Raw genomic sequence first — 16,635 nt, forward strand, 5'->3', positions numbered from 1 at the left:
ATAAGAGATGCTGGAGAAGTGAATGTTATCGAGAGACCGTAGAGGAAACACTCGATGGGAAATATTGGCCGTGAAAACCAGACGGATCCGGGACGGGTACGTTGTTATGTTAGTGGAGCGGATATAGCATGCTTCCGCTATGGCATAGTGACCAGTAACCCGTTGATAAGTAGTACCTTCCGGGCAGATGACTGATACATAGAAGGACTGTGGGATATAGAAATAATGCAGACCCTGAAAGTTCTTATGGAAAACAGGTGTTGGTGGTAGCTGCTTGTAAGGGCACAGGGAAAGAGCGTCAGACGCGTTCACGCAGGTGAGGGCGATCTCGCATACCCCTATCCTACTATAACATGCCCACCATCCTCCTGGCTTTTCCTTCGTTTATTTTCCTTTGTTTCTCTCCTCCTACTCCTTCTTTGCTGACCTCCAATCCCAAGTATGTGTACTTCTCCACTCCCTCTATTATGATGTTTCCTAAGACCCACTGCAGGCTATTGGCATTGTTGTTAAATTCTATGGCCTTACATTTCCTGGCACTGAATATCATCTTCCACTCCCTCCCATACTCGGTGGTAATCCTCAGTAGCTCCTCCATATCTGCCTTGTCTTCTGCCATGAGTACAATGTCATCTGCGTCCGCTAAGCACCCGTTTTTTTGTCTCCTACTCCTTTTTCTGATTTTCACCAGGAGTTCTTCTACATAAAAGTTAAACAATGTTGGTGACATCACACATCCCTGTCTCACTTCAACATTGTTCTCCGTCCAGTCCGTGGTGGTGTCTCCCAATGAGAATTTTACCATATTTTCATTGTACATTTCCTTTATCACCTCTGCCATTTTACTATCTATTCCAATGTGCTTTAACAATTTCATTAGCTTGCTTCTGTCCACTGTGTCATATGCCTTTTCAATGTCTATAAATATCAGGTACAGCTCTTTTCCTTGCTTCTTATTTCTGTTTATTATTTCCTTAAGAACCAACACATTTTCCAGCCCTCCTCTTCCTTCTCTGAATCCACTCTGTTCTTCTCCCCACGCCTTGGATTCCTCTGCCCACATTTTCAGCTTTTCATTCAAGATTTTTCCAAATATCTTTGCCATGATGTTCATGACTGAAATGGGCCAATAGTTTTCTATTTCCTCCTTAGGTTTCCCTCCTCCTTTGTGAATCAGTGTTACTCTGCTTCTTTTCCAGTCTTGCGGGATCTCACCCTCCAGTATTATTTGGAACATTTCATGCAGGACATGTTTGAGTCTTTCTCCTCCATATTTTATAAATTCACCGAGCACTCCATCCGCTCCGCCTGCTTTTCCATTCTTTATACCTTTTAGTGCTTTTTCCACATCCTTCAGTTCTATTGTAACACCTCCCATTTCTTTTTTGTCACTGTATATTGTTGGATCTCCCGTTTGGTCTTCTTCAGTGTCGGTCTGCACTGTGCTATTCCAGTATCCCTCTATTGCCGTTCTTATCTCTTCATCGTTGCTGATTTATCTTCCCTCTATCCTCAGCTTCACTTCCTGGTTCGTTTCTCTACCTCTCAGGTCCCTCCGCAGTCTTTTCCATCCCTCTTTCTCTCTTTCTCTTGGAGGCATCTCGTTCAGTTTCTGAGCCTGCTCCTCCTCCCATATTGCTATCTTCTTAAATACTCATCAGTATCTGTGTTTTGCTTTTCTCCTTCTTATAGGTGTCCCAGCCTCTTGCCATTTCTGTCTGTACTGTTCCCCTTGCTTCGTCATTTTGCTCAGGTCTCTCTGCTTCCTGTTCTCTTTTTTCCTGGTGCTCCATGCTTCTTCCACCTTTTTGTCCCACCATCCTTTTAGCCTTGTTTTCCCTTCTTTGAATCTTTTGTTTCCAACATTTTTCTTTGTTCTTTTTATACTCTGTTCCCACTGGGTTATTGTTGCCTCCCCTTTCTCACTGCATCCCTGCATTTCTTCATCCAGTCTCCTGCTATAGGTCTCCCAGTCAGCTTCTGATAAATTCCACTTTTCTCTCCATCGGGTCTTTTTCTCTTCCCTTGCTTTTCTCCCTTCACCACAGGTTATCCCTGTCAGCACATGGTCTGAGATGTCAATTTCTTAAATTTTTCCAAATCGAACACTTCTTTTTTATCACTTCTTCATTCACTAAAATGCAATCTATGGCTGACTCTGCACCTCTGTCTCTCCATGTAATAGTGTTTTCCAGTTCCCAGTTCTTGATCTTTAATGTTCTATTTTCTGCAAAGTCCAGGATCATCATCCCATTTGTGTTAGTCCTCTCATTATTGAGTCCAATGTGTCCGTTCAGATCTCCCATAATCACCCACTTCTCCTTGCCTATTGCCATGCCGATTTCTGTCATTGGATCATATAGTTTCTTGTTTTCTTCATAGTTTTCTGGTCCCTCCACTCCCATATACACCACTGTGATCCACCACACTTCTTTCACATCCTTGATTTTTACCGTGATAATGTCCCCTTTTCCATTTCTTTGCATAACTGCACTTCTGACATACTCCTGCCTTCTTTCTCCTTCATTATTACTCCCACACCGCCACCTTTCTTTTCTCGAACCTTCCTTCCTTTTCCTATGCATGTCCATCCTCCTTCTTCCCATTTGATGCTACTGTGCCAACCTGTCTCTCCTACTCCGACGACACCATACTCCTCTCCTTCCTTCAATACAGTTTTCCATCGTTCCAGCCTAGGGTGACCAGACGTCCCCGTTTTCAGTGACCTGTCCCCGGCTACTGCTGTCCCCGGAAATGTCCCTGGTTTTCACTGTGACTGAAAGATCCGAAATTTGAATAAATGAAAAAAAAAAAAAAAAAAAAAACCCAAGATGTTGACCAAACTATACGTATAATTGCGCACCGTACTGCTCGCTCTGTACAGTGCTAAAGTACAGCGTATAGTGTATATAACTAAGGAAAAGATAAACAGCTTTGCACGGCATAATTTGCGAGACTGCCTGCCAAGAACATACAAATTGTTAATCAGTTGAATTTTTATTCAATTCCTTTGCAATTTAGGATAAATAGGGTGAGAGAAACTTTTGAATGCTGCTTTATGAATGGTAATGGCAGTGTCCCCGTTTTGGTTTTTCAGTGACAAAAACACTACATGTTTTGGAGTTTTTTTTGCCTCTGAACCGAAAATGTCCCCGGATTTTGTCTCAGAAATCTGGTCACCTTATTCCAGCCCCTTGTATTAATGAAAGCTAATAGCATCTGTCCTTTCTGCGCCTTATCCTATCTCAATCTTCCTCTTATTCCTTCCCTCTGCTGGGCCCATTCCACAATGTTCCACCCTATCCACCTTTTTCCCAGGTGGGAGAAATGAATGCCGTCCCATCCCCACACTTCCCCCCAAGGCAGGTACCGGTACCAGTACGGTACTAACGGTACCAGCTAAACGGTACGGTACCGGTACCAGATTGCTCGGATTTATTTATTGGATAATTCTTCATGTCCGATTCTGGATTCTGGATATTACTGACTTAGGAACTAGTTTGTATGGTGCAGTGCAAGGCAGCCATGAGGCTCAGTCTGTCTATAGAGCCCCGAGTGAAACAATAACAGTGGACTTAGAAAATGGAAGCCAGCCAACGCAGCACAGCACATTCTCGGAGCAGCTATTACAGCCATATCATCCCCCAAAACATTTATGGCAGGGCCAGTTAGGTTATAATGGTTGGTTGTATTAGTTTATATATATTCGACATGCGGTGTGGCCCGTCCAAAATTACGCAGGTACGTACGCAACGCGGGACGCAGTGGGGCGGCGGCGGCCACTACGCTGGGCACCTAATGGCATGCCCGACACTCGTCAACAGACCGGCTACAAGGTTATATTGGAATAGATTTTTTTTTTTTTTTTTTTTTTTTTTACATTGCGGCCTATTGCGCCGGTAGGCTTCTTCCCGGTGGATCCTGATGGTCGGTCCAAGGCTTCTTTCCGGTGGGTCCTGATGGTCGGCCCAGCCCGTTCTGGCGCAGGCGAGTGTTTATAGTGGCGCCATCTTGCATTGGCTCATGCTGCCCTCCCAGAGCTCATCTTTGATCCTAGAATCTAGAGTCCGGGTTGATAGGTGGTCTTCTGGACAGCATGTGGGTAGTTTTAAGCCACTCGGCGGCGGCTGAAAAATCCCAGCTTGGTGGCACCGGGCGGGGATTGAACTCGCGTCCTCCTGAACACGAGGCCGTTACTTTGACGACTCAGCCACCGCCTCCCCCAAGAGTATGCGTTAGGGAAGAGGTCAGAGGGGGATGCGTAGGAGGAATATGCCCAGAATCGTCCAGAGTGGAGTTTTTAGAAAAAGTTTGAGAGAAGAGTTCAGCCTTAGAGATGGATGAGACGGCGGTGCTACCGTCAGGACTAAGGAGAGGAGAGAAAGATGAAGAAGTGAAGTTGGAGGACATATATTTTTGGCTTGATGCCAGAAGGCACATTAAGAATTAGAGAAAGCAAGGTTTTTGGCATTTTCAATTGATGAAAAAGGTTTTGGTAAGTCGGAGAATAGATTTGGCACGATTCCGGGCAGAAATATAGAGATCATGGTTAGTTGGAGTTCGAAGGCTCTGGTACCTTTTGTGAGCTGCCTCTCTATCTTTAACAGCACGAGAAAAAGCGTGATTAAACCAAGGCTTTTTAGGCTGCGGTGGAGACCCTTGACAGAGCTCTCTATCAAGGGACTCCAGGCCTCGGCAGTTAGCCACAGGTCACGGCCGCCCATGGCCTCACGGTTCTCGCACACATTTCAGGGCTATTTCCACAACCATTTTCATCCCTACACTTTTTCTTAAGGTTTTTCAGAAGGTTAAATAATAACTTTACTCAATTAACTGCTGGCTGCTAACACTGCTTGGAGGGGAACTCATGAAGGTAATGGTAGGCAAGTTTTCCTAATCTGAGGTATTTTCTGGTGTTTGCTTCCCACCATTTCAATGACTCTTCATCTGCCCCGGCCCAGCCTTTTTCCCTTGTGGCATTCATGAACCATGTCCACTGCGTTTGTTTACCGTTTACCGTTGATGAGGTTTCAGGCCCAGCTCCGCCGCTGATGCAGCGCTCTACTGTCTACTGTCTCTGCGTCACTACTGGACGCTAAGATCAGTGCCATTGCACTTTTTAGAAGTGTCTGTACTTTTGGCCTTGGGTTCATCATTCCTTTTTCTCTTCCTTGGTTCATCACCCTCAACCACACCAACACTTGCACAACAAATGGCGAGCACAGTTCCTTGCACCTGCTCTGCAATGTGTAAAGAAGATTAAAATGACGTCTATACCAGATAAGTTGCCACTCTGTAGTTGTTGTCCATTTCTACTCCTGCAAATCCCCTATCAGCTGCTGGCCTCGAGGTTTCTTTCATATAGTTAACTATTTCCACACCTTTCTGGTAATCTTCTCGACTTTCGTCACCTGAGTCTAAGGCTGGGTAGTGGTGTGGACTCAACAGTGGCTGGCTGAGGGGCATTTTTGAGACACAAAATGAGGGTCATTACATCGGCTACAGTTGATGCAGTCACTCATTTGCTTGGTAGTAAATCATGGACCCCGCTGAGTGTTGTCCAAGAATAGGGGATAGGTGTTTGAAAGATTGTGTTGAGCTGACGGGTGGAGAAATTGAGTTTTTGAGGCACTGAAGGACACCAAGTTACCTCTGTCCCATTCAGAAACGATAGCAAGGTCAAAGGTTAATGTTCTGCAGCGTCCAGCCTTGAGTCATGCTTCCCGATGGGTGGGTCTTCTGTTGAGATGCTGAGCATTGCACGGGAGAGTTATCGGCATGAATGGATTGTACAGTTTGTTTTGGAGATTATTAATGTGTATTGCCTGGGCTTGGGATGACAGTTTCCTCTCTTCTCCTTTGCTGTATAACTGCAATAATGAACTATCAATCAATCAGTAATGAACAACATAAAGAGTGGGAGATAGCCCAGAGCCCTGCGGAACACCACTGTTTATAGGCGTAGGGGAAGAGCAGTGACCGTCTGCTAGTTAAGTAACACAAGGCCTCACTGTTGTGATTGTTTCTTGAAGTGACCACGTGGGCCGAGCAGAAAGCCATCTCTCTCTCTCTCTCTCTCTCTCTCTCTCTCTCTCTCTCTCTCTCTCTCTCTCTCTCTCTCTCTCTCTCTCTCTCCGAAACCGAACCGAAACATTTATCGACACCACAAATATTGATTTAAGTTCCGAATACAACATAGATGGCTACAGACTCTTTAACAAGGATCGTGTAAACCGTAGAGGTGGTGGTGTCGCCCTTTTTGTCAAAAGCTATTTGCAACCCACTGACAAAACACCAAGAAACAGTAACGTTGAACATTTGTGCATGCGAATAAACATAGCAAAAGTCAATTTAAATATATATGTCACCTACAGGCCTCCGGGGCAATCACTCGATGCCGATCTTGAAATGTACAGCGTATTAAGGCAGTCACTTAATAACAGCGACTCACTGATACAGGTAACTCTCGATTTACGCGAGTATTGCGTCCTTGAAGAGGTCGCGTAAATCAAAAACAATGTAAATCAAACAAGAGGTAGATTGCTGTCGAAAAATAAATACCGTATTTTTCACATAAAAAGTGCCTGAAAGTTTAGCCCTGCGCTTTATACGCCGAATGAATATATTTTTAATGATTTTTTTTTCTTCTTTGGAGAGTTTTTAAGGGTCTGTTTTTTTTTCATCTTATCCAACAACAACGGCAAACTTACCTTTATTATTGTTTATAATCCTTCATAGTCCATAGCTGTCTTATAATATGTTACAATAGAATGCAGGGCGATCAAATAACTACTATACAAAAATGAATCGGTGGAGGATCCCCCATGCCATGCTGTTATCCCGTTTTTCCGTCGGGAGCCATTTGTATCAACTTGATCTTGATGTCATAGGTGGCTTAAAATTGTATGACTAAGGAGCAGTACAAGCTACATAAAAAATCATATTGGAAAAATATATCCAAGTGTTCGTTACTAATTTTTAATATTAGTGAGAATAATGGGGTAAATATGATATCAGAAATTGTACAGCATGAGTCTTGTACGAGAAAAATAAATTATTTGATAATTTTGAGATGTAAGCATAAATATAGAGATAAAATAACTCGTACACTGGCTAAAGCGAGCCAGGACGCAGTATGTGCATCCTTGGATATGGTACGGGGCACGCAAGGACACATTATACGCGTCCTCGTGTTGAAGGGGTTAAACATCCTAGAAAAGTAATTGTGTAAGAGGTTTGCAATGTGTTGGCTGTCAGACACTTGTGCACCGTCACTGTTTGTTGAAGGTCCAATTCCACTTCTGATCGCCTTCCTATTTTTTATATAACTAAAGAAGGGTTTCAGATTATTTTTACAGTTGGCTGCAATGTTTTCTTCATATCTACACTTTGCCTGACATACTAATCTTTTCACTCGCCGCCTGGCTTCATGATGATGTCTAATGTTTTCGGGCGTGCTTTTTTTCTTTCTTTAGCCTGCAAAGCAATTTTCTCTCCTTAATCGAGTGTTTAATTTCACTATTATTCCAAGGTGGGCTTTTATTAGTGTTACTTCGCTTCTCACACATTGGGACAAAAGTGTTCTGCTGAGTGAGTAAATAATCTTTAAAGTTGAGCCAGGCTTTCTCTACATTGTCGTCACCTGTATTATTTGTCGGATTTCTACAAAATTACCTCTTGAAATTTATCACCTTTTCTTTATTTTCAGTCACTGTTGATTGAGCTCTGATATCGACGCACACTAATCTATGATCACAAGAACCTAGGTGTTCTCCTACCGTGACATTACTGACTAGGTTATCTTGGGTCGCTACAACAAGGTCAAGTATGTTATTTTGTCGAGTTGGTTAAGAAACCATTTGGCTTGGGTAATTTTCTTCTAAAAATTCGATCATTCTATGTGACTCACCTTCCGTGCCTGACAGTGTTACCCAGTCGATATGGGAGAGATTAAGGTCTCCTAATATCAGTGAGTCGCTGTTATTAAGTGACTGCATTAAAACACTGTACATTTCAACATCTTCTTTGAGTGATTGCCCCGGAGGCCTGTAGGTGACAGATATATTTAGATTGAATTTTGCAATGTTTACTCGCACGCACAAATGTTCAACGTTAGTCTCTTGGTGTTCTGTCAGTGGGTTGCAAATAGTTTTTGATGTAAAGGGCGACGCCACCACCTCTACAGTTAACACAATCTTTTTTGAAGAGTGTAGCCATGTAGTAATTCACTTTATTATGGCCTTCCTAATATCTGCTGAAGAAATTACAACTTGTCATGAACAGAGCTGCAAGGCTAATGAAGGCTCTGCCCCCCCCGTGAGAGAATAACACTTGCACTTATAAACTTGCATTGGCTACCCATTAAGGTATGAATAGTCTACAAAATATGTCTTGACTTACCAGGCAAAGCGACCTGGTAAACCTGGATATATGAGAAATTTACTACAGGATTTTCATTGGACACCGCCATGTCGGTGAGACACAGTGCAGAACAGCACAGACTCTATGAGCCCAGAGTCAACCTGGAACTGGGTCTCAGAGCATTTGAGAAGAGTGCCCCGCGGCTCTATAATGAGTTACCCGGGGATGTTAACCCGTACCGTACCGCCCGATGTGATAGAAAAGTGGCCCCCAGTACCGCACTGGGAGTAAATGATTTTATTGGCTAAATCCCTTCAAAATGACCCCAGTAACAAGGAAAATAGCTTCATTCCATTCACCGTTGCCCATAAGTGCTCCGCAGTTACCTACCCCCGTACGCTTGTGGTTTACTCATGCCGCGGCCCACAAGGTGCCGTCCCATGCCTTGGTATAGTTTATATATATATATATATATATATATATATATATATATATATATATATATATATATATATATATATATATATATATATATATATATATATATATATATACACGAGCATATATTGTTTTTTGTGTCTTAGAGTGCTAAAAGTAAGTACAGCCGGTCAATATACATTGTTTTTCAGTGCAAAATCAAGTGTTTTTATGTACGAAAATGGTTCCATAATTCAATACTTGGTAACTGTGATAGAATGTGTGTGTGACAGGCTCAAGGTCACTACTCGGTTGACCTCACAATGATTATAGAGCGTTTTCACTTTGCTTCGGACTTGATTTCGTTTGTGTCACACGCCCAAATTCACTTTCCATGGGGGTCGACGTCACCCCAAGGGGCATATTGGCCTGGGAGAGGCTAGGCTGACTCACAAGTCGACGCTCTGACCCATATCAGTGTATAGATGCGGACAGGAGGGTCCTTTCAATTGCAATTAATTGCGGTAATTTGCAAACGAGTCTGACGCGTCAACGGTATATGATTGCAAACGGTCTTGGGGAACCCGCGGGAAGGTGGGGTATTTGGGTGGGGGAACATATTTAAACTACTCCAACCGAACTTTACGACCTGCTAACGGGAAGGCTTTGCCCCCCCTCGACCCCCCTGGACCCGCCCTCTTTAAATACCCCACCCAAACTTTACGACCTAACAGCTAACTGAGGGGCATTAAAAGAAGTGCTTGCGTCCCCTTCTTCAACATTAGCTATTACATTACTGACGACGCCAAGATGGTCCGCCGGCTTCACCAGACCCGTCCTCCGAAGAAGCAGCTTCGTCACTAACCTGCTTCACGCGTTCGTATGTGCTACCAGTAAGTGAATACATAGTCGTATATGACGCAGGCCCGTCCATAAGGGGGGGCACGGGGTGGCACTGCCCCCCCTACCAGATTCGCTGCCCCCCCAACTACCAAGTTTCCTGCTCCTCCCCTCCTACTCCCCACCCCAACTATCAGGTTCTCAGTTAATATCGAGGAGATCTGGGAATGTCTCTACGAGCGTTGGTACTCACGTTTACTGCAAGATTTCGGTTTCCGTATATTGGTAGATGTTATCCTCTTCCGGAAATCAAGAAAAAAAAAGTTACACAATAAAAAAAATTCCTGTATCCCCTGCAGCGTAAACCCTCCCCGCCCCACGTAACGCCATGAAAACAATAAAAAAATTGAACGATCTATATATGTATCAACCAATGGCGCGTTACATCTTATTTTTTCAGTCAATCGACCAATCAGCGAGCTTTTTGTTCCCAACCCGCAGGCATTTCAAATCAGTCTCAGTCTAGCGAGGGAGGAGGTTGGGTGTCGTCACTGTCGTGTCGCAGTTCATGGAAAGTGTTTAACAAGTAAGTTGTCTTAGCATGCAGATATCCTCATATATATATATATATATATATATATATATATATATATATATATATATATATATATATATATATATATATATATATATATATATATATATATATATATATATATATATATATATATATATATATATATATATATATATATATATATATATATATATATATATATACTAAAATTAAAATCAGGTAAAATCTGTAAATCTGAGGTAATTTTTCTCATCATTTAAGGTAATACCAAAATGTATATTCTGAGAGAGAGAGAGAGAGAGAGAGAGAGAGAGAGAGAGAGAGAGAGAGAGAGAGAGAGAGAGAGAGAGAGAACTGTTTTTATTATATCCCAACTTTAGCCATGACAACTATGGACCCATGCATCGATATAGGTGGGACTAACTCTTTGCTCTATGCTACTGACAGCCTTCTCATGATCTGCCCCCCTTAATATTTCAATTGCCCCCCTATGGTTAGACTTCTGGGGACGGGCCTGATATGACGGTTGCAAGATTCTTATGACGTAAATTACTTACCGTTTAGATGCTTCATTATGACCGTAATACTGTGAAGGGGGGCTTCGCCCCCCTCTAACCCCTCTTTGGTATGGAGAGTGAGTGAAATTGCGTGGTTTCCGTACGTTGTAAAAAATCCTGGAATGTATGAAATTTCCCTACATCTAAGTAATTGTAAGGAATTTCCCTACATCTAGGGTATTTTTCAACCCCCCATAACTCAAAAACTATGCATTTGCGACGCATTTAATGTTTACCACTGCATTCCCCGCAGTCTCAATGGCCCCCTAGCCAATTTTGGTTGCGAGGGCTGAGTACTGGCAAACACTAGAATAATACCAAAGCTTGAAACAGGTAAACTTGACATGGGTGAGCTTGGGTGTGATTCTGGAATATTACCAATCTGTCACCTCAGCCACAAAAAGCTTGAAACAGGTAAACTTGACATGGGTAAGCTTGGGTGTGATTCTGGAATATTACCAAGCTGTCACCTCAGCCACAAAAAGCTTGAAACAGGTAAACTTGACGGTAAATGTCCAAAGAGTTGCCCATCTCACTACTTTTAAGTTTTTCCGCCTTCATATTATGGTTAAGGGACATGTATTTCGTCCAATTAAGTACAATATGGAGGCGTAATATCGTATTTTGGAGGCGCGGAGTGATTTTCAATAATTACCAAAACACTAACTTTTCAAAAATCGCTAGCAGCGATTCTATTAATTTGCGAGGCATATATATGGGGTTCAAAATGCATAGAATTATGAGATCTAACCCATGGTTAGGGTGAGAAGTACCGCAGTGAGATGGGCAACCCTCTGGACATTTACCAACTTGGCATGGGTAAGCTTGGGTGTGATTCTGGAATATTACCAAGCTGTCACCTCAGCCACAAAGAGCTTGAAACAGGTAAACTTGACATGGGTAAGCTTGGGTGTGATTCTGGAATAATACCAAGCTGTCACCTCAGCCACAAAAAGCTTGAAATAGGTAAACTTGACATGGGTACGCTTGGGTGTGATTCTGGAATATTACCAAGCTGTCACCTTAGCCACAAAAAGCTTGAAACAGGTGAATTTGACATGGGTAAGCTTGGGTGTGATTCTGGAATATTACTGACCCATCACCTGAACCTCCCCAAAAAAGCTTGTAATAGGTAAGCTTGAAATAGATAACCTTGTAATACGCACTGTGTGGGCGTGGAGGCGTGGGGGCACTGTGTGGGCGTGGGGGCACTGTGTGGGCGTGGGCGCACTGTGTGGGCGCGGAGGTGTGGGGGCACTGTGTGGGCGTGGGGGCACTGTGTGGGCGTGGAGGCGTGGGTGCACTGTGTGGGCGTGGAGGCGTGGGGGCACTGTGTGGGCGTGGGGGCACTGTGTGGGCGTGGGGGCACTGGGTGGGCGTGGAGGCGTGGGGGCACTGTGTGGGCGTGGAGGCGTGGGCGGCGTGGCAGACTCCTCAGCGTTGCTCTGTTTACCTCCGTTGATCTTGACCTTGATCGTGATGTCACAGGAGTCCTGAGAAGGGAGGGTGTGGGTTTTGTATGTCCTTATAGAGTGGGATTGATAGAGGCTGGGAATTGAATGTGAAAAAGAATGCAAAAATAATTATAAATGGTGAAGAAATGGCCGGAGGAGGTTATATAGTGAGTTAAGTGCCTTGGGTCAGTTATGTGTAAGCATGGTGGTGCGGAGGGAGAGACAGGAGAAAGGGTATGTTGTTGTTGTTGTTGTTGTGTAGTGCGGCGACTATGCCTGATGAACGAGCCTCCCATAACCTGCTTAGCCACTGGGGTACCTCTTTGGCCGACTCGGTATTATATATAAGTACACAGACCCCTTGTTCCAGACTAGCAGAGCTGGGCGCGTTACTGGATATCGGGTAGTCCGGTACCGCTCCTCCGCACCTCGAAACACATATAGTCCGTACCTGTACTTCCGCGCCTAAAAATTTTTCACTCGTTCCGGTACCGCACCTCCGCACCTCCGGTACCGTACCCAAAACTATTAAAGCGCGCCTGAAAAATCTAGTCCGTACCTTAAAAAAAAGAAATACAAGGCAATACTGCAGCAGCATTATTATTATTATTATTATTATTATTATTATTATTACCATTATTTTTGTTATCATTATTGTCATTTTAACGCATAGAATCTCCACCACCTGAAGTAAAGTAACTACTTTTACACTCATCATAATTATCATACGCAGTACTTAAAGTAATTAAAAGTGGTAATCTAAGCGACATTGTTTTAATAATGTGACCGTTTCTTTCATTCCCAGTTTTGTACAATATGGCAACAGGACACGTGTGTCTCGACGTAAGGAAACCAACACCTTGGGTTCTTGCTATCCGTGCACGTGGTGTTGTCATTGATGACGCACTTCCTTTAAGACGGACGACAAACGGTATATTTTGAACCGGGCCGTAAATCTGAATGAGTGACGTCACTCAAGTGGCGGGAAAACATGCCCTGCAGCACAGACCGCGTAAACGACCGGAAGTATTACTGCAGAGCGCGGACTGTTTGTCGTTTTCATTTTTTTTATCCTTGAAAACCTCAGGTGCGGAGGTATGGACTTAAAATACTGCCGTTCCGCACCTGTTACTTCCGCACTTTTGAAAAACTTTCCGCACTTCGGACCTCCGCACCTCGTTTAAAGGTCCGCAGGTCCGGAGGAGCGGAGGTGCGGACAGAGGTACGGAAGTGCCCAGCTCTGCAGACTAGGTGGTCTGTCCTTAACCCGAAGTGATTCTACATTATTCAGATGGCTCCAAAACTTTGCATTTCAACTCTAGTTAATATTAAGGCCCCTTTGTGGGCGCTTATAGAGCGGACGCGGGCCTTCCAGCGTATCCTTACAGACGGCGCGGGTGAAAACTGGCCGCCACCCGCACGAAGGTAGAAGGAGAAAGACAGGAAAGTGTAATGAAGGTCAGGGAGAGCACGCAGGGCATCTGGAGGAAAGGAGAGACAGAAATAGAGCTGGAGGAGGAAGGGAGATAAAGGAAGAAAATGAAAAACCAAAAATTAAGATAGATGGCAGAGTGAAAAGAGAAAAAGGAGAGAAGGAAGATGAGGAAGTAAACACGAGGGAGAAGAGCATCAAAATTCTTCCTAGAAATAAAGTTGAAAATAAAAAGTGCAACAGGAAAATGAACGCACAACAAATCACATTGAAATCAAGCAGTTCATAGAAAACATGCATTGAACACTGTACCTTTGCTGCTATGCGGGCCCGCAGATGACCCAAGCGTTGACGTCCGCGGCGTGTGAAAGGTTCATAGAAAACATGCATTGAACACTGTACCCTTTGCTGCTATGCGGGCCCGCAGATGACCCAAGCGTTGACGTCCGCGGCGTGTGAAAGGTTCATAGAAAACTTTTTATTTATTTATTTTTTATTTTTATTTTTTTTTTTTTTTACGTTGTTGTCTATTGCGCCGGTAGGCATCTTCCCGGTGGGGCCTGATGGTCGGCCCAAGGCTTCTTCCAGGTGGGGCCTGATGGTCGGCCCAGCCCGTTCTGGCGCAGGCGAGTGTTTATAGTGGCGCCATCTTGCATTGGCTCATGCTGCCCCCCGGAACTCGTACTTGATTCGCTTGGACGGCTTCCTCTAGAGTCCGGGTTGATGTGGGTAGTTTTAAGCCACTCGGCGGTGACCGAAAAATCCGAGTGGTAGCGTGAGGATTCGAACGCGCGTCGTCCATCACGCGGCGAATGTGGGTCCAGTACGCTATCACTTCGGCCACCGCCTACCCTAATGCATTGAACACTGTACCTTTGCTGCTATGCGGGCCCCCAGATGACCCAAGCGTTGACGTCCGCGGCGTGTGAAAGGTTCCATAGAAAACATGCATTGAACACTGTACCCTTTGTTGCTATGCGGGCCCCCAGATGACCCAAGCGTTGACGTCCGCAGCGTGTGAAAGGTTCCATAGAAAACATACATTGAACACTGTACCCTTTGCTGCTATGCGGGTCCCCAGATGACCCAAGCGTTGACGTCCGCGGCGTGTGAAAGGTTCCATAGAAAACATGCAATGAACACTGTACCCTTTGCTGCTATGCGGGCCCGCAGATGACCCAAGCGTTGAGTCCGCGGCGTGTGAAAGGTTCATAGAAAACATGCATTGAACACTGTACCTTTGCTGCTATGCGGGCCCGCAGATGACCCAAGCGTTGACGTCCGCGGCGTGTGAAAGGTTCATAGAAAACATGCATTGAACACTGTACCCTTTGCTGCTATGCGGGCCCGCAGATGACCCAAGCGTTGACGTCCGCGGCGTGTGATAGGTTCATAGAAAACATGCATTGAACACTGTACCCTTTGCTGCTATGCGGGCCCGCAGATGACCCAAGCGTTGACGTCCGCGGCGTGTGAAAGGTTCATAGAAAACATGCATTGAACACTGTACCCTTTGCTGCTATGCGGGCCCGCAGATGACCCAAGCGTTGACGTCCGCGGCGTGTGAAAGGTTCATAGAAAACATGCATTGAACACTGTACCCTTTGCTGCTATGCGGGCCCGCAAATGACCCAAGCGTTGACGTCCGCGGCGTGTGAAAGGTTCATAGAAAACATGCATTGAACACTGTACCCTTTGCTGCTATGCGAGCCCGCAGATGACCCAAGCGTTGACGTCCGCGTCGTGTGAAAGGCTCCATAGAAAACATCAGGCATAAGTTGACGCGTTATAAGCGCGGACAAGTGTGAAAGGGCCGAAGTTGAAGGAAGTGTCGGTCGAGCTTGTTTTTAAAGGAGTCAATCGATCGTGTTACACTGGACTGGTTTGATTATTGTTGCAAAGTTACACAGCAGAGGAGGAGGAAATTATCTTGCCATCGCCATTATATATAAACTCAGGTCTTCTCTTTCCGTAACCATTGCCATTAATTAATTCCCTATACATGAATGGGGTGGCGTAACAAACTGTACCTTTGCAGCAACAAGCCATCAATCAGTTTATCTTCTCTTATCGCTACCGTTGATCCATCGTGAACAAACTAGTGTCATGTAGCTACGTCTTCAGTCACTGGGGCCGGGCAGTGCCAGGGCCGGGTCTTCTGTTACCTATTTATGAACAGTGATAGGTATCAACTGTTGTCAAAAATCTCCCGTAATCTGAGCCTTGACACAACCCTGCAGGAGGCATATTAACACCTGCCGCTATAAGGATCGAGGGTCTCCGGGGAACGCAACAAGCACATATTTGTCAAGTACATTTTTCGTCAAAACTCACCTATACTTACAACACAACAAAGGAATGTCGTGGTGAAGTAACTACCCTAGCTAATTATAGCAATTGTAGGGATGAACAAATAAGGTGCAGCTTACCTATAGCCTATATAGCAGCAGTTAATCCAAACTTTTCAGGCCACGCACCAAGCTGTGACCGAGTCCACACCCCCGCTATGACTCCACCAGTACTGAGGTCCTGTCGATTTCCTGAAATTTCGTCCATTTTTTGACGAATTTTGTGCTCGCAAAGTACGAGGCTGACCCCATAATTCAGATAGCCTACCATTAAATGGAGAGAATTTGAGAAACATGACCATCAATCAGAAGAGAGTGTAGGTTATCTCATTTATCACATTTACTGACATACAAGGGGTGTAGGTTATCTCATTTATCACATTTACCGACATACAAGGTGTGTAGGTTATCTCATTTATCACATATACCGACATACAAGGGGTGTAGGTTATCTCATTTATCACATTTACCGACATATAATGGGTGTAGGTTATCTCATTTATCACATTTACCGACATATAAGGGGTGTAGGTTATCTCATTTATCACATTTATCGACATACAAGGGGTGTAGGTTATCACTACCACCTGGGATTTTTTAGTCACCGCCGAGTGGCTTAAGACTACCCACAAGCTGTCCAGAAGACCAC

This window comes from Eriocheir sinensis, chromosome 32, assembly GCF_024679095.1.
Source record: "Eriocheir sinensis breed Jianghai 21 chromosome 32, ASM2467909v1, whole genome shotgun sequence".
In the NCBI taxonomy this organism is placed as follows: Eukaryota; Metazoa; Arthropoda; class Malacostraca; order Decapoda; family Varunidae; genus Eriocheir; species Eriocheir sinensis.